Genomic DNA, 18,312 nt, shown 5'->3' with positions numbered 1-18,312 from the left:
GCCATTTTGAGTTTATTTTTGTAAAATAAATAAACTCAAGTGGTCTTGGTGTAAGAAAGTGGTCTAGTTTCATTCTTCTGCATGTTGCTGTCCAGTTCTCCCAACACCACTGCTAAAGAGGCAGTCTTTTTTCCATCGGATACTCTTTCCTGCTTTGTCAAAAATTAATTGGCCATGCATTTGTGGGCCCAGTTCTGGGTTCTCTATTCTATTGCATTGGTCTATGTGTCTTTTTTTGTGCCAATACCATACTGTCTTGATGATGACAGCTTTGTAGCAGAGGCTAAAGTCTGGGATTGTGATGCCTCCCATTTTGGTTTTCTTCTTCAATATGACTTTGGCTATTCGGGGTCTTTTGTGGTTCCATATGAATTTGAGGATCGTTTGTTCTAGCTTTGAGAAGAATGTTGGTGCAATTTTGATGGGGATGGCATTGAATGTGTAGATTGCTTTGGGTAGTAATGACATCTTCACAATGTTTATTCTTCCGATCCATGAACAGGGAATGTTTTTCCATTTCTTGGTGTCTTCTTCAATCTCTTTCATAAGTTTTCTATAGTTTTCTCTGCTTTATTTAAATTGAATATGTTGTATATAATTTAACATTTCCCTCAATACTTATTGGTAAAAACTGTTTTTAAAAATTAAAATGAAGCATAGATCTAGAAATTTTAGGGGTCTTCTTTTGTGCAATTTTTGCTTGCCTGAAAATGAACAATCTCCACAATGCTTACCTTACAGGGATATTTCTTTAGAGAAAGGAACTTGTAAAGGTTATGGTATACTTAGCTAATCATGTATTTGTTCTAGTGTTTGTGCATTAGTTTGAGTTTGGATTCCATCTCAGTTTTTATCTGCAGAACAAGAAAAACCTGATGTTTTTCTTATTAGAAATTCTTTTGGTAACTTTGTAGGCATTACATCCAATTAGGGATGTGCACAAGGAGATTCATCGGAGTAGACTTTTATAGTTAATGTTTATTGGACACATGCTATTGCCAGCCACAATGTATCAGAAAACATTTAGATAGCAAATGTTTCTAACATATAAACTTTACATTGCAGCTATATGAAATAAGAGGCATCATCACCATTTTAAAGATAAAAACGGATGCACAGCATGCTTTAGTAACACTCTAGGAGAGTTGTCTACTTACCTTTCTTGCTGACCTACTTTTTCCACATTGGACCTCTGACTTCTTTCAACCCCCTATGTCATCAGTGATAAGAAGGCATTGTTTGGAGGTAATCAGGTCTAGGGATAACCAATGGGAAGCATCGCATGGCACCAGAAACAGCTTTAATGTCAGTGTGAAGTTTTACCGTGATGAGAAATTTATCCTACACCTGGGGAAATTTCTTGCTGGCATGTCCTCCATAAAGCCCAGCACGTGTCCTGTGCTCTAACCACAGAGCCAGAGCGCTTCTCCCCTGGCGGAAGCCTCTCCACTCCCAGCCCCGCCGCCGCCTCTCCCCTTGGCAACCAGGCAAAACCAAGATTCCTTTCACTTTACTATGCAAGGCAGCTCACCTTTCTTTTCGAAATTTCCTCTTCTTTCGGGCCATGAATGGATTATGATTTTTCAAACCCAAAGAGACTTTTCTAGGTATTTTCCTAAATAAAGAGCCATCTTCACTGGTATATGGAAATAGCCCTGGGTATTAGATTTTTCTTTGTTTGTTTTGAATATTGATAGTTTTCTTCTCACTAGAACAATTAAGAAGTTGACAATAGGAAACCGGCAAATACAAGATATGACTGTATGATGAATTTAATGTTTAATTTCACAGAAAGGGTTCAATAAAATTTAAGTGAAAAAGCAGACTAGAAAACATTATGTGTGGTTTGAACATTTTTTTTTCTTAAGAGGAGTATTCAAGAACTATATATAAATACCAACTATTGCCTGTCATAGACTATCACACGGAGATCCCTCTGGGCCTATTGTGATATATAAGATCCTTTGCTTTTACTCTAATCCTCTTACCTGCTGTGGTTCCCTGATATCACCTTTACTAACAACTAATACTTACCAAGAACTTACTCTGTGCACTGAACTTCTATGTACTTCACAGGAACTAACTCATTTAAACTCATTCAAAACCACCAGATGAGGCATGTACATCTATTATTCCTACCTTATAACTGAGTAAACTGAGGCACAGAGAAGTTAAGTACCTGGTTCAATTCATAAAGCAGTCAGTGGGAAGGCCATATTTGAGCTCAGAAAGTCTGTTTCTGGACCCTACATTCACATCTACTGAGCTTGGATGGCTCTTTCCTTTCCTGTTCTCAAATATCATTTCTTCCTACATCAGTTGGTTCTGCCTCAATCAACTGTTGCCATTGCAAACATATTCCCCTGTTGGTTAGGGTAGAATGGGAATGCTTGGCATAAACATACTCTTACATATCGAATCAGTGACCTTCATTTTAGGTACAGTATTAAATCAATAGTTTCTGGTCAAATAAATGTCTATAATAGCTCCCCTGCCCTCCCATATGGAAAGGGAATAAGTTTTTCCTTGTCAAATAAAGATCTTTTCTTGTTTAATACAGGGATGAGCTGTTTCTAATAGTTGACTGGCTGGAAGTCTGACTGTCAGATAATTGCTGTGGTGATTATATACTTAGTACTATTTTCTAGCCAACCCCTTTACTGTCTATGGTAGAGCTCAGAGATAAGGGGGTTAATGGAGCATCTGGTGCCTCCAGTGATAAACTTGGAGAAGCCCCAGCCTGTAAATAATAGATGGTGGGTGGAATGTTTTTTATTTATGTCTGCAGAGTCTCTGAGGTGAAGAATGATGGGCGGGGGATTCCCATGCAGCCTGGTGACAACCAGCAGAGCACTGATCTGCTCTAGCCAGGCCCTCGATAGGAGCCTCAAAGTGCCCATGCCACCGGGTTGTTTGTTTCCTCACAGCAGCCCCGCTGGCAAGAGAACAGTGAGCTTCCCAGGACTTTGTTATGAGGTTACGTTTTCATCCTGTTCCAATCTCTTCTTGGCTGGATAGGAGTTTCTTTGCTGTAAGGGCACACCACAGATGTGTCACCATGCAAATTCTGTAAGAACTGATAATTCTTCATATCCGCTCATATCATATCTTCGTATCTTCAAACGCTTTGGTAATCAATTTCCCCGAAGTTTCCTGTTGAAGACTTCTTTTCTTTTCTTTCTTTTTTTTTTTTTCTCTTTTGTTTTAAGAGAGATCAAAGGCAGCTGTACAAGTGAAGGTGTAAGAGGGGGGCAGTCTCCTGAGTTCCAGTAGATAAGATCATGTGTGTTGTTTCACTGTAGTTTGCAGAAATGAAATGAATGATAAGAACTAAACCGAAACCCCTCGAGCTTGCATGGCATTAACTGATTTTTCTTGCAGATCTGTCTGTTTTCTGTGGCTGCAGGGGGCGAGGAGGCATGGGAGGGCTGTGTGAGGTGACTGAGGAGCAAAAGCCTTTGCCCTGAATTATTATATAGTCTCCCCAGTTGCGTGATCGTGAATTCTCTCTCCTCACCCCTCACTGTTCCTCCACTTCATACCTTACACACATTATAAGGTAGGCTCTAAGTGAGCACATGTGAAAAAATGCAATGTAAGGCCATCACATAATTTCCCTTTAAAAATTACGGGTTCATCTTGATATGTAAGAATTGCCTTGTGCTCGGGCAAGACAGCGTCCTTGGGGGGTTAGAAGAGTTGCCCGGTGGCCCTTTGACTGGATTGCTTTTGTTATCACAGTACAGCAACCTAGGTTTGCCCTGTCACACAAATGTGCTTTCGGTAGCTTAGTTTTGACAGCTTTAGTTATGTGTCTCCTTGTAGCATATTGTCACACATACACGGACAAGAAAGATGTAGTGTGCTAAATAGAAATCCTCCAGGAAAAGGAGAGAAGTTGCTCTGGGGGCAAAAACTATAAGGTATTTTGGGTTACTTTGTTTTGTGTTGGATTAAGAACCATTTCAATGTGATAGAAAAAAGCTAATATCTCGTTTATAAGAAATGAAGCGTTTTAAACAGAAAACTAATGAACGATTTTAAAACATTAAATGGCAATCCCTTAATTACATACATATTTGCCATAAAACGTTAGTGAACATATGGATGTGTTAACATCAACTTCATGGCAATGAAAATTTACACATGCTCTGCTCTAGCAAAGGAGATGACTTGTCTGGTATTTATGTTTGTTTACACTCTCAGGAGGTATATGACGCCAGAAGGACTAAGAACCTAGTGTGACGCCAGTGTGGGTAGATGTTGGTCATCTGGCACACCAGAAGGGGAGGCCACTTACCTTGGAGACACTTGATCTCAAACACAGATTTATAAAGGATACAATACATATTTACAAGGCAGGTTTCAGCTGGCTAGCTCAGTTGGTAGAACAGAAAGCTATTCAGCTCATGATTGAGTTGTTAGGATCCCAACAAAAGAAAAGCAGCAACATCAGGTTTCGGTTCTTAGACCTACCGTGTATTTTCTTCACCTCCATCCCCCCCAATTCCAGCTTGACTTTCCTCATTTTGCTCCTTCCTTTTAGACTTTTTTTTTTTTTAATTTCAGAAGCACTTGGAACAACAGAAGCTTAGCCTTATGAGTGAAGTGTGCATTATCTGATATAGCTTCAATCTAAACACCCTAATTCAGGAGCACCTGGGTGGCTCAGTTGGCTAAGTCTCCAACTTCAGTTCAGGTCATGATCTCATGGTCTGTGGGTTCGAGCCCTGTGTCGTGCTCTGTGCTGACAGCTCAGAGCCTGGAGCCTGCTTCAGATTCTGCATCTCCTTCTTTCTCTGCCCCTACTTCACTTGTACTTGCTCTCTGACTCTCTCCAAAGTAAATAAACATTTAAAAAAATAAAATAAACACCTTAACTCAGCTATCCAAATAGATCTTACTTCTGACAAAATCTAAAAAAAGAAAAGCAAAGTTTTTCTGATTGGCTTTTCACCCTTTCTCAAACAAAAGATGACTTTTTAGGCCTCTGTCCCTTTTTGATCAGATGGTCCCTTTGGCCTGGGAATCTGGGGTGTCTTGTTATCCTTATGGTTTTTCTCAATGTACTCTTCCTTTGGGGCCAAATTTAAATACGTGCCCTCATTTGTTCCCTCCACAAAACAGCTACTTGTCCTCTATGATATCGTGCAAATGTGCCTGTGTTCCTAGAGCTTACTTCCTTCTTATGCTTTTGATAGCTGACTTCACGTCTATGTTTTCCACTGACTGTAAATTCCTCAAGTGCAAGAGATTTTTGTTCTTCACTTCTGTTTCCTGTGTAGATAGTGAATGCTCAGTAATCGTTAACATGGATAAAAGATCCGGAACGAGGCCCCACCACATGGAAGCACACCGTGCCTTGTAGGAAGGAAGAGTATAGTAGCTTCCTGTCTGAGCGATGTTTCATCTTGTGGTGCCTCCATGTCTCTGGCTGATTCATCAGTGAAGGGAGGTGAACCTGAAAATAAGTATTCTCCTCTCATGGTTGACTTCAGTGTTACATTTTTATTATTTTACTCAAGAGTAATTTTGGGGACATTTGTCATAAAAGAGTATAGATAAAATGAAACAGAACAACAAACAATAAACTAAACTAAAAAAACAATAAAGAAACATGAAAAGCAAAATGAAACAAGAGCCAAATAATAAAAGTGGGCAGGAGAAAAGAAAGCTAGAAAGCGCAACTTAATTAAGGCAATCCCTTATACATTTATTGTAAGGGAACTCTGTGCACAGTGTCTCTGACATAATTAAGCCAGTGTTTATTAAGACTCTTCTTTGAGGGACTAGATAATTAGCATAATCAATCAGATGATTAACATGATTGATAATCCTATTCCATAGTATTAATAAAATCAGTTGGACTTAAACTGGATTTAAACATTAATAAAATTCATTAGATTAATGAAATCAGGCCTTGTGTAGGAAACAAACACTGAGATCTCTAAGTACCTCGAGCAGAGATACTTTGCCAGTCTTGAGCCCTGCTACTGGGGTCACCTGCTCCAGAACTGATGGTATTAAATTTGGCTGGAAAGGAGGACTTCAGCAATGAGTCTGTGATCAGGTGCTCAGTAATCCTTTGGTAGCCACCTCCAGATATGTAAAAAATTTCACTGGTATTCCATGTACCTACTACCACCAGTAAGAACGAGAGATCACAGAGAGGTGTACTTGTAAACCACTGACAGATATATAGAACAAAATTTCCCTCAACTCTGTCCAGTCCTAGCCAGTGTCACTACAAGGCAGGATGAAGGTGGGGCATGTTTACAAGGAACCAATGGAATGTCATCAAATGGAATGACTGATGGTAGACCAAGATCTGAAAGGCAAGAGACAGAGGTCCTGTTTCTCCATGCCTTTCTGTTTCACCTTCTAGTCACTTTCAGGTCCCTTTTCTCTGCTTCTTCATGCAAAAATTACAAATACCAACATGAGGCACATCTTCTCAGTCCCTACATTTAGATATTCTTAAAGACTCAGTGTCATCAGGGAAGTGATTAGAGTCCCTAAGTCCTAACTCTAACCTCACAGGAAGGAGGGTCTCATTAATCCAGTCTGGGTCAGTATCTACCTAACTGAACAATTTAGGCAAAAGAGACTCCCAGACTGCTAGGAGGGGTGTTAGAGAAAGGGGGCCGAGTCTGGGCAGCATTTACAAAGATCTCATTTAATGAGTGTAAGTAAGATTGACCACATTGGCAGTTAAGTGAAGACACTGTGGGAGCCTTTGTTCACTGCAAGGAAGGAAAACCAAAGCATTCAGGAATCAGCTTTTATCTCCTCTTTGACTATGGGTGGGGGGGAAAATTTGTACCTGCATGACGGTTGTGTCTTGATCATAAGTGACATTACTTAGAAGTACTGAGTCTCAGTCACTCCTGTAGAAAGTAAAAGAGTGAAGTTCAAACCTCGTTGTGAAATTGAAAAGCATGAATAATTGCTTCCATAATCATTACTGCACATTTATCCTGACAAAAGCAGTATCTGAGGACAACAAATAATGATTTTAATAACAGTTGTCATTTCTTGCTGTGGACATTAGTCGGTATTTGGCCTTCAGCGATGACATTATACTCTTGGGCACTGTAATCACTTAAAGAAAAAGCATGTAGACACAAATGATACCAGTCTCTTTGAAACCTCAGAAATGATGATAGTTGTGGTGACAGTAGCAATTGGCAGCAGTGACTTCCTATTCCGCTCTGCTCCTTCAGGGCCTCCCAGCAGACTGCTGTCTTCCTTTGTTTCCTTTGGCTGCTTGCCTCTTCCTCTCCCCACGGCACCTGTTCTGTTTTCTCATACTCCTGTAGCGTACTGCCTGACTCCACAGTTAACCTCCATACCTCGGCCAGGACAGGGAGCTATGCTTTATGCTTTATACTTTTAAAAGGAAATGTAAGTCTTTCTGGAAATGATTAAAATATAAATTGCATTTCTGAGTCAGACCAACCTCCAGCAAGCACATTTTAAGAATTATTCTGTAATATATTTCTTCTTTTTCTTCTCTTATTTTTTTAAGTGGTGATTTTTTTTACATTATACTGTGACTTTCTTTATTATGCTTTAGTTCTGGTGACAGTGCTACCAAAATAATAATGGTGTCTGCTCCAGTAATTTAACAGAGTGAAACTTACCACCATCCATTCTGAAGCATTGATAAAAAGCTCGGTGCTAAGTGAGCTTCAATGCACTTGGAGGAAAAGACATAGACATCAGGTGTGAAAAGGTTACCTCAAAGCAAACTATGTATTATGACAATTTGAGGATCTAATAGCTATATATTTTCCTTTTTGTGTTTCTGTTGTTCTAGAAAATATAATGAACCTTTATTATGCTGTTCCTTGTTCAGTTTCCAATCTAATTTCAAGTAGCTACATGACAAGAACCTTTTCATACTTCTTTTATATTACCTCAGCTGAGCACACAGCAGGTGTTCAATAAATGTTTATTGATTGATCTATATGAACAAACAAATATCCTTGTAAAAAGTTTTCTCAAGTTTTTAATAATATTTACAAAAGCTCAGCGTAGGATAGAATAGAGGTTTTTTCCCCTTTTCCTGTTTCCCTTTCCTTCTTAAATAATTCACATGAAATTGATACAGGTGTCCAAGTGACTGGAAATGGAGAGCCATGGTGGCCTAGAGTGGGCTGGCAGTCAGAGGTCTCTCTCACAGGGTAAGAAGAGCTTCTACCCAGAAGGGTGGCCCAGAATGATTCATGAGAATCTAATGAAATCCATGTGGATGGATGGCTTTCCACAAGGTGTCAGAGTCTGACCAAGCTGAATGTGTGTGTGTGTGTGTGTCTGTGTCTGTGTGTGGTGCAGTGCATGGGATGCCTGGCATGGCAGGTGAGAACCCAGTGTGGGGTGAGGAGAATATCCAAGCTGGCTTTGAGTTCTGGCAGAGATGGAATATTAGCTATATATAGAGGAATTGATTAAATAAGTATGTACTAAAGAAAATGGGAGTCAGTTTCCCATGGTTGAAAAAGGTTACAAATATAGCAAGATATAAAACTAGAATGAACCCTGTAGATTGGATTCAACTATTGATGTGAATTTGTGGTTTTCAATATAGATTGAGGGAGATAAAGAACTATAAAAATAAATATAGTTGTGTGCTTATAAACACACTGAACATTGATATATATGTGTGTGTCTATGAATGTGTTAAGTGTATGCACACATATATTCCCTAGGTCTGTCTATGAGAGTGTTTTGAGCAACTACTCTCCACAAAAACAATCCAGCACTTGTTAAGAAGTGCTACTTTCAGTCCTGAGACAGGGGAAGTTTGATAAGCCTGTCATCTTATGGCAGACCAAAGAACTCAAAAACTTTCTTGGAGGGGTTACCACTGGCCAAACCAAGTTCGATTGGAGTATCAAAATAATTAGTAGATTATAATCCATTGATAAAGTAAGAAACTATGAGTCCATGATGATACAGTCAAACAAATGAATAGAATAAAAGCTTGATAAGAAATAGGATATTTAAATGTTTTCAAAGTATCTTCTAACAAAATAGTTACCAAGCAATTTTTCTTTGGAGAAACATGGCAGCTTCCATGTTAATCAAGTGATCAAAGTGAGTATCATTATCAAATGGACGAATTGAAATTATGTCCCAATTCTTATATGTTAGATGAATAAGCAAATAAATAATAAAGTAGGAAGAAGGAATTAATACATATAAAATTTGAAATACATATGGAATAAAAGTCATATTGATCAATAAAGCAATAGATGGCAAAATTAATAAATATTTGCTAAGTTTGACCAACAGGGGAAAATAACATGATTACTAAAATAGTAACAGAATATAAGATAGAGGGCTAGGGGTGCCTGGGTGGCTCAGTTGGTTGAGCGTCCAACTTCAGCTCAGGTCACTATCTCACAGTTTGTGGGTTTGAGCCCCGTGTTGGGCTCTGTGCTGACAGCTTGGAGCCTGGAGCATGCTTCAGATTCTGTGTCTCCCTCTCTCTCTCTGTGCTCCTCCCCCATTCACGCTCTCTCTCTCACTCAAAAATAAATAAAAACATTTAAAAAAAAGATATAGGGCTATTAACTAGGGCTGTGTATTTGAATGAAATACTATTTACAGATCTGGATCAATAAATTTGCAATTCTAGGAGAAAAAAATTATTTTTCTAAGTAAATGTAAACTAATAGCAGTGACTCAAAAAGAAGTAGAAAATTTAAAACCATCAATAACTGTGGAGGAAATTGAAAATATAGTCAAAAATTTCTCTCAAAGGAAAAACTAATGCCAGATGATTTACTGTATGTTTCACAGAAATTTTAAAGGAATAGCTAATTCTGTCTTAGATTGTATTCTAGATAATTAAAAAGGTGAAAAGCTACCTAATTAATCTTCTAAGGGTAGCTCTAGAGTGATACCAAAACAGTATGATTTTAATACAAAAAAGGTAGGCAAACTTCTAGTAGCATTCTAATTATAAACATAGATGCAAAATTCAAAATAAGTTATTAGCAAGGAAATTGCAGCAGAGTATGGAAGATATGAATAAGTAGGGATTATATTAGGAATTCAGATTTGTCATCAGGAAATCTAATGTGATTCCCTATAGAAACAGATTAAAGTAGGGGGGGATACCAAATAATTATCTCAGTTGATGCCCTTCAAAAATATTTAATAAAATCTAACACCAATTAATTTTAAAAACTCTTTACTTGGAATAGAAGGGAAGCTTCTTAATGTGCTAACAGGTATCCATAGGCTATCTATTGCAAGCATCACAGAAAATGTTGTCACTTTTGAAGCATTTTTTTTAATGTTTATTTTTATTTCTGAGTAGGGGGAGAGAGGAGGAGGGAAAGGAGAGTCTTAAGCAGGCTCCACACTTAATGCAGAGCTTGACATGGGGCTCAATCTCATGACCCTGGGATTGTAACCTGAGCTGAAATAAAAAGTTGGACACTCAAGCAAATGAGCCACACAGGCACCCAACTTCTGAAGCATTCTTAGTGAGGAATAAGATGAAGATGCTATTATTGCACCTTTTCAACACCGTGCTTGAGGGCTAAGCCCAAGCAAAAAAATTGATTTAAAAAAATAAAAAGTACTGATGCATAGGAGCACATGTACCCCAATGTTCACAGCAGCACTGTCAACAATAGCCAAATCATGGAAAGAGCCTAAATGTCCATCAACTGATGAATGGATCAAGAAGATGTGGTTTATATATACAATGGAGTATTACATGGCAATGAGAAAGAATGAAATATGGCCATTTGTAGCAAAGTGGATGGACCTCGAGGGTGTCATGCTAAGTGAAATAAGTCAGGCAGAGAAGATAGATACCATATGTTTGCATTCATAGGTCTAACAGGAGAGACCTGGCAGAGGACCATGGGGAGAGGAAGGGGGAAAGAGCAGGGGAGAGTGAGGGACACAGATCAAGGGAGACTACTGAATACTGAAAAGGAACCATGGACTGAAGGGGGAGGGGGAGGGGGAGGGAAGGAGGGGGGTGATGGTCATGGTTGGGGGGCACTTGTGGGGATAAGCACTGGGTGTTATATGGAAACCAATTTGACAATAAACTATTAAAAAATAAAAAAATAAAAAGCAAAAAACAAAAAGTAGAAATGAGAACTATGAGGCAAATGTCATTATATGTAAATAACACAATAATCTAAAATAGAAAACCATGAATTATATGAGCAAGTGCTTAAGGCCATTAATGGTTTAACAGACTTAAAACATTATTAGAAGGAAAAGATCTAGGCTTGTAGAAAGGGCCACCATGAATGATGCCACTCTTGTCTTTGTCCCTTTTTGACCAGATGACAAAATTAACTTTATATGGAAAAGTATTATTAAATATCTTTATTGTGCTAACCCAAGTGGTGTTCATAAGAAATTACTTTGCTATCTTTAGAAATGAAGCTTCTCTTGGTTTATGTCATTTATTTGGAAAATGTTTCAAGATAGAAAATAGAATTGAATTGGGATCCAATAAGTTTGTTGTCCCCCCCAAAATATCCATTTTCAAATATTCACTTCTCTTTTCATCTGTTTATGGAAAATCATCACAAAAGCAGATTCACATATTTGAATACATACAAACTCATATTCTATATTCGTAGTAGTTTCATTTTCTTTTTATTTGTATGACCTTCTGAGATGTAGAAATTATTATTATTATCATCATCATTACTTGCATGCTTCATTGAGCCCTTTTTGAATCATTGATCTAAATTTTTGAATAGGGGCATTAACTCAGCATGATTCTTACAGTAGAGAATATTAAATTCACAATTATAAAAAATATACCACAAATGGTAGAATAATTCATCAGCAGAGACAGAAATACATTATGTTAACTGAAGAATAGGCAAGAAGAATTGATAAACACACTTATGATGCCTACAACAACTGTTCAGAAGGTGATGATTATTATTCATGTAACAAGGTTTCTGTGAACATCAAATCATTTCATATCATAAGTTTATGAAATGCCTGTTAACGTAATTGTTCCATTGCTTTCTCTTCTAAAGCTTCTGTGTTATCTGAAGACCACTTGATTGATCACCAGATGTCTGGAAACCTCACTTCAGGAAACCCTGCTCCACGTATTTGAGGAATGGAAACTGATGCAACATCTGGGTTAAAATTATTCAGAAGTGTAAGAGTTAAGAGATGTTGCTCACCTCTACCCTTTTCGTGCATCTACTTCTATGGTGGAGAGGCTCAAAGCCATTCCCAGATTCTGAGCCTAGACCTTATACTTTCTTCTCCACATTTGAGGACTTTTTATTAATTGTTTGCAAGCTTTCATGGCATTGGCAGTGGGGGAACAGAACTTTTCCCCCCCAATAAACTGCCTGTATCTAGTTAAACATGTTAGTCTTCAATTTAAAGAACATTTTCCAAAAATGTATTCCAAGGTATTAAATCTAGCTTTTTTGTGTTATTACAATAGCCAAGAAATAAATCTGAGTTTATTTAGTATAAACTTGGTGCTTTTAGGCAAAGCAAACAACTTCAAATTGCTTAGGAAAATATTCAAACTTGATGGAGCCTTTAGTCATTGATTTAAGCATGTGGCTTTTGGTTTTTGCATATTGAAGGGATTGGATATGGCAAAGTCAAAAATGTATGCACATGTGAGTGAATGGAAACAGAGAGAGAGGGACCTCTGTGGACTATTCCCTTTGCTAACCTTATGTTTTCTTGGCTTTGAAGTGGAAATATCTGGTATTTCCAGCTTGGCCTAAATCACAGATTTCTAATGAGTTTTGATATTTGCTCTGACCTGATTCAGGTCAGCTTATTGCTTTTTCTTGTAGTTGAAAAGCAGAGGAACAAGAGGTGAGCCTTCCTTTGCTCATTAAGGTTTCAGTGAGTGATCTTAACTCAAGCATTTCTAATTAAAATGTAAAGATCATTATTATGCGCCATTAATAGAGGTTTGTCTTTCGGCTCAGGAAGCTCCCATGGAGGTGCCAGGCTCACTCCTGCACCCACTGGTGCTAAACAATTGCTGCTCTTGGCAAGGTCTCCAAACAGGCTGGGGTTTCTGTCTGCTACCTGAGCTGCTGGTGACAACTGCAGCTTATGTGTGGCTCAAGGCCGGGGGAGCCAAGAGTAGAAACAAACTCCAAGAGCAGCTTTTTCTTTTTACTGCCCCCAATTCCCAGCGCTGGCATTGCTAAGTGAGACAGAGGCAGGAGCTACCTAAGGCTGATAAGAAAGACAGTACATAATATTTTGAAGTGACGTATCAACCCCTCCCTCAAAATGAAGATGGTAGGATCATGTGGTGGGAGGTTTTTTTTTTTTTTTAGGGCTTGAGGAATTCGGATTTCTAAGTAATCCACATGATACAAAACATTTTAATGTGTGGTATGTGCGGTGTTTCCCTAAAGATACATATTGCTTATGGTTTGACATTTTTCTTTGTTTTTTGAATATAACACAATTTATTTTTTTTAACATATGCAATTATTTCCCATCATTTACAATACAGTAGTTACAATGACACTCCAAACAGAAAAGCAAAGTAAAAAATCAAAACACCAACTTCTATTTCATGTAATTAGACTTATACAGAAATTAGAAGGTTAAGTAACAACTAGTTAATCACCTAATTTCACAGCTATCTGAAGTGGCTTTTTTCAATTGAGATATGAGCCAAAAGAAGGTTTTAATTGTAATTGCTAAGGTGTTTGTGAATATGAAAATTGTGATTCCTTGAATCTTTAAAGGCACGTGATATGTACAGGAATCAAATGGAGACTTTAACCCATAGGTTATAATATTTAAGGCTCATTTTATATGTAGTATGTTAAAAGAATAAACTGAAGAGACATAATGAACAGCAAGTTAGTGAGAGCTGTGGGAATGTCCAATTACTTAGCTCTTGTCTTAGGAATATTAATGTAGGGATTTAAGGCAAATCAGAAATAAGAATAAAATTACTTTAATTGTGTCCTAAATACTCTAGTAATTACATAAAAACATTTGTTAATTTATTGCTTTTATTTGCTTCTCTATATAATCATCTGAACTTCTGACCTATTGTAATTAAGTTAGAATATAATTAGTGTTTCTAGTAAAGTATTTGGAGTTAATAGAATACAACTTATTTATTTTATAATCAAGATTACTATGTTGCCTGGGGTATTTGTGATTTCTAATTTAGTTAGACTCAATGGCAAATACTAATAATTCACGTGTACATTTTTATGCCTTTCATCTTATTGATTGACCTTTGAACTATTTGAGAAAGAAATATGAGCATTGACTTTATACCATGGCTTTACATAAAATTCATCTGAGGTTTAGAATATTGGGAGACTTATTATAAGCATACTTATAATAAGGTGCTCGGTTTTAATCTGTATCATAAATTACATGTGCGCTTCACAAAAGGCTGTTAATTTGAGGATGTCAGGAAAGATAATCATCTACTTACTACGACAACAAGAAAGAGTTCTAATAGTAGAGTTGAAGTCAAGGGAGAGATATATTACAAATAGCTTTGTTTTATTATAAGAACAGAAATTGTCTAGTGTTTATTCCATTATAGCTCTTGGAATATACTGGGATAAGCCCAATCACCGCATATTTTTCAATAGGAATGATTTGTTAACTATAAATCAATGCATTCAATTGTCATAGGTTTAAAAGACTTCAAATATAAGCATTTACCAATCAAAAACAATGTTAGATTACATATTCCATTGTCACCATGGTTCGTATGCAAATACTTGTTCATTTAAAAATATATGTGCGTTTGTCTAACGACCAAGTGATTACCTCTTAGATACTGAATAAGCCCAGTGGCCAACTCAGCCAAACACAAATAGTCAATTTACCCAAAGCTGAGTTTAGCAGAGCCTAGAAAACTATAACCAGGAGTCCAGTGCTTCTCAAACTTGAGTGAGCATCAGAACCACCTGGAGGGCTCATTAAATCCATGTTGTTGAGTCCCACCCTCAGCATGTCTAACAAGTTCCCAGGTGGCGTTGATGCTGCTATCTGGTGTCACATTTTGAGAACCATTACATTAGAAGATGCCTCTGAGGCTTTAGGAAAACATTTCCTTGTTTTATTCTGGTTTGCACTTTGGCTAGATTTTTTTTTCCCTGTGTAGCTCATCAGAAAAAAAAATGACCTTAGCATTTTGTAACATCACTGTATGATGCTATCTGCAATTGTTTTTACCCTGGGCTTCACATGCCCACAAACATGAATAACATATCTAAAATGCACATGTTTTATGAATGTATATGTCTAGCCATCATCTCTCAAAATATAACTTTATGCTGGGTTAGTTTGCATTCTGTTAAACTTCTAAATCCCTTAGTGATTTTGAACTTAAAGCTGGAGATGATGGTTAGCAAAGGGTTGGAAGTTGGAGGAAAATCTCTAAGGCTTTATTATGACAGGTAGTTTTCTCAGGTAGAGCTGAGTGACTTTTAAAGAGGGATTGGTGGGGCACCTGGGTGACTCAGTTGGGTAAGCATCCAACTTCGGCTCAGGTCATGATTTCACGGTTCATGAGTTTGAGCCCCACATGGGGCTCTGTTCTGACAGCTTGGAGCCTGGAGCCTGCTTCGGATCCCCCATCTCCCTCTCTCTCTGCCCCTCCCCCATCAGGCTCTGTCTCTTTCTCTCAAAAGCGAGTACATGTTAAAAGAAATTTTAAAAAGAGAGAGAGAGACTGGTAAAGAAAATTTTAGCCAATCTTAAAGACATCAGCTATCTTGAATAATCCTGTCTTTTTACAGAAATGTTTCAGCATTGAGATGTTCTAATATCTGAGACTGATGCTGTTTTAGAGGTATAAAACCAGGTATATGTGAATAGTTCTTTTGGACTGACTCATCTACATGTTTGCTTTCTTTTTTCTCACAAGACACATTTTCTAGCCAGTCCTCCTCAATCCAAGCAGATCTTCAGATTTATAGCCACTAGCACAAACCTAATGTCTGTAAAACCTTGCCTGGCAACTGATGGGAGCAGATGTTAGGCGAAGAGCTATGAGGCATGAGTTTGAGCTGCCCGCTGCTCCCTGCTGAGGCTGCCTGAGCGTGCGCGAGGGTTCACTCTCTCTCTCCTTCTCTGGCTCCCACTTGCGCACATTTGATTAGAGATTTAAAAATTAGGGACCATTAAAAGGGGCAGGCTTCCTAGCAGAGAGTTTCCCTTAGTCTCCTCCCGGGAGTCTGCCTGCTCTCTGTGGGGGGGGGGGGGGGGGGGGGGGGGGGGGGGGGGGGGGGAGAGCCATGACCTTGGGCACACCGTGGTGCCTTATCTCTGCATCTTGTATATTCTGGCGACTGTTGAGGTAGACATTTGAAAATCCAAGTATTTGTTGGAAGATTGCCTCTGGTTTTTTAAAGATTTCCAACATGGTTTTGATATGGGGGGTGTGGGAAATTAGCATATATTTCTGGAAGCTCAGCATCCTATGTCCACTGAAAACCTTTTTAATCTTTTTTTCATCAGAAACTATAGGGTGTGATAGTAGGAGAATTACAGAGGTATGCATAAGGCATGGGGTAACTGAAAAGGTGGAGATCATATTCATAGGGGGATCCAAAAACTTTCAAAAAGGAGATGGCACATGAGTAGGTTGAAATGTGCATGTGTAGTGATGACAGCAATACATGTGCCTGTAAAACATTCAAAATACATATTTGGTGTATCTACAAGGATTTAGTGTATATTGTACTGAAACATTCTCTTTTTTAAAATTTCTTTCAATGTTTACTTTTGAGAGACAGAGAGAGACAAAGCATGAGTGGGAGAGAAGAAGAGAGAGATGGAGACACATAATCTAAAGCAGGATCCAGGCTTTGAACTGTCAGCAGAGAGCCTGACATGGGGCTCAAACCCACGAACTGTGAGATCATGCCCTGAGCCCAAGTTGGACACTTAACTGATTGAGCCACCCAGGCGCCCCTGAAACATTCTCTTTGACTTAAAAGTACATCAATGACATTTTTCCTATTTGGTAGATACAGATATACTTCATTCATTTTAATAGTGGTCCAGGTTTTAGTTGGATGTTTGAATTCTAATTGATTTAACCACCTCCTCTTGATGGACTTTTTTTGTCTTCATTTTATTGTCATAGCAAATGATATTGTAAAGAATGTGTGTGTGTGCGTGTGCACGCATGCGTCTTTGTACCTATGCAGTATTTTTATTTTATTTTTTCTTGTTTTAATGTTTATTTCTGAGAGAGAGAGAGAGAGAGAGAGAGAGAGAGAGAGAGAGAGAGCGAGCGCATGAGCAGAGGAGGGGCAGAGAGAGAGGGAGACACAGGATCTGAAGCAGACTCCAGTCTCTGAGCTGTCAGCACAGAGCCTCATGTGGGGCTTAAACCCGCAAACCATGAGATTATGGCCTGAGCCAAAGTTGGACGCTTAACCAACTGAGCCACCCAGGTACCCCAGGAATATTTTTATAAGATAGAGTCCTCAAAAGTAAAATTTCTGGGTTGATATGTATGCATATTCAGAATTGTAAGTTTTGTATAATTGCCTTTTAAAGTCTTTATACAAATTTAGAATTTTACACACATTTGAGAATGATTGTTTTTATTCCCTCATGTGTTAATAAGTTAAAATAACTAATAGCTAGTACAGATTAGATATTTCAGTGTACATGTCAGTATTTATCTGATCATTATTGAGCTTGTCATCATCACATGTTTATTATTTGCTTTTTCCATGAATTTCCTCATTGTACATGCTTCTAAAACTTATTTTCCTAAATAATATTCTAATATTTTTATAATATGGCTTTGTTTTTCATTCATACCATTGGATCTCTGGAATCCAGTCTTGATTAAGGCATGAGGCAGAGGCATACATTTATTTATTTCCCAAGTAATTAACAAATTTTTAAACACTAGTTATGGACTAAATAATTAACCCAGTGACTTGAATTACTACCTTGATAATATAAAAAAAAACCTACCTTATACCGAGGTCACCATCTGGATTCTTATCCATGCCATGTGAACAAGAAACATCCCAGTTGGCCAATCTTCTGTCTGGCAGGGATTGTAAAGAGTGAAATTCTCCACAGAAAAACTAGCATGTACAGAGATCCACAAGCATGGACAGTGTGCTTTGTAAAATGCAAAACTGTAGAGTAGTTGGAGCCTTAGGTTTATGAACAAAGATTACTAACTTCACAAGGAGGTCCATAGCAAAATCAATGAAAAAGTTTTCTGTAAATAAAACACCATTCTCCAACAGAAGTATAATTTATCCATTACAATTTGTTTTAGATCATTCATGCTTAGACTTATTT

The 18,312-nt window shown here is 37.9% G+C and overlaps 1 long non-coding RNA gene across 2 annotated transcripts in view; it reads left to right on the top strand.

The window, feature by feature from the left end:
• LOC115292809 overlaps window positions 1–12,352 on the top strand; it is a 57,224-nt gene extending 44,872 nt beyond the window's left edge. For both annotated transcript variants that reach the window (XR_003909147.1, XR_003909146.1), the window contains exon 3: window positions 12,036–12,352. This is a non-coding gene — a long non-coding RNA (uncharacterized LOC115292809). The remainder of the gene's footprint in view (window positions 1–12,035) is intronic.
• Window positions 12,353–18,312: the final 5,960 nt, after the last annotated feature.

The sequence above is a fragment of the Suricata suricatta genome, chromosome 5 (assembly GCF_006229205.1).
Source record: "Suricata suricatta isolate VVHF042 chromosome 5, meerkat_22Aug2017_6uvM2_HiC, whole genome shotgun sequence".
Taxonomy (NCBI): Eukaryota; Metazoa; Chordata; class Mammalia; order Carnivora; family Herpestidae; genus Suricata; species Suricata suricatta.
Note: the sequence above shows the minus strand (reverse complement) of the source record. Positions and strands in the feature narration are given on the sequence as shown.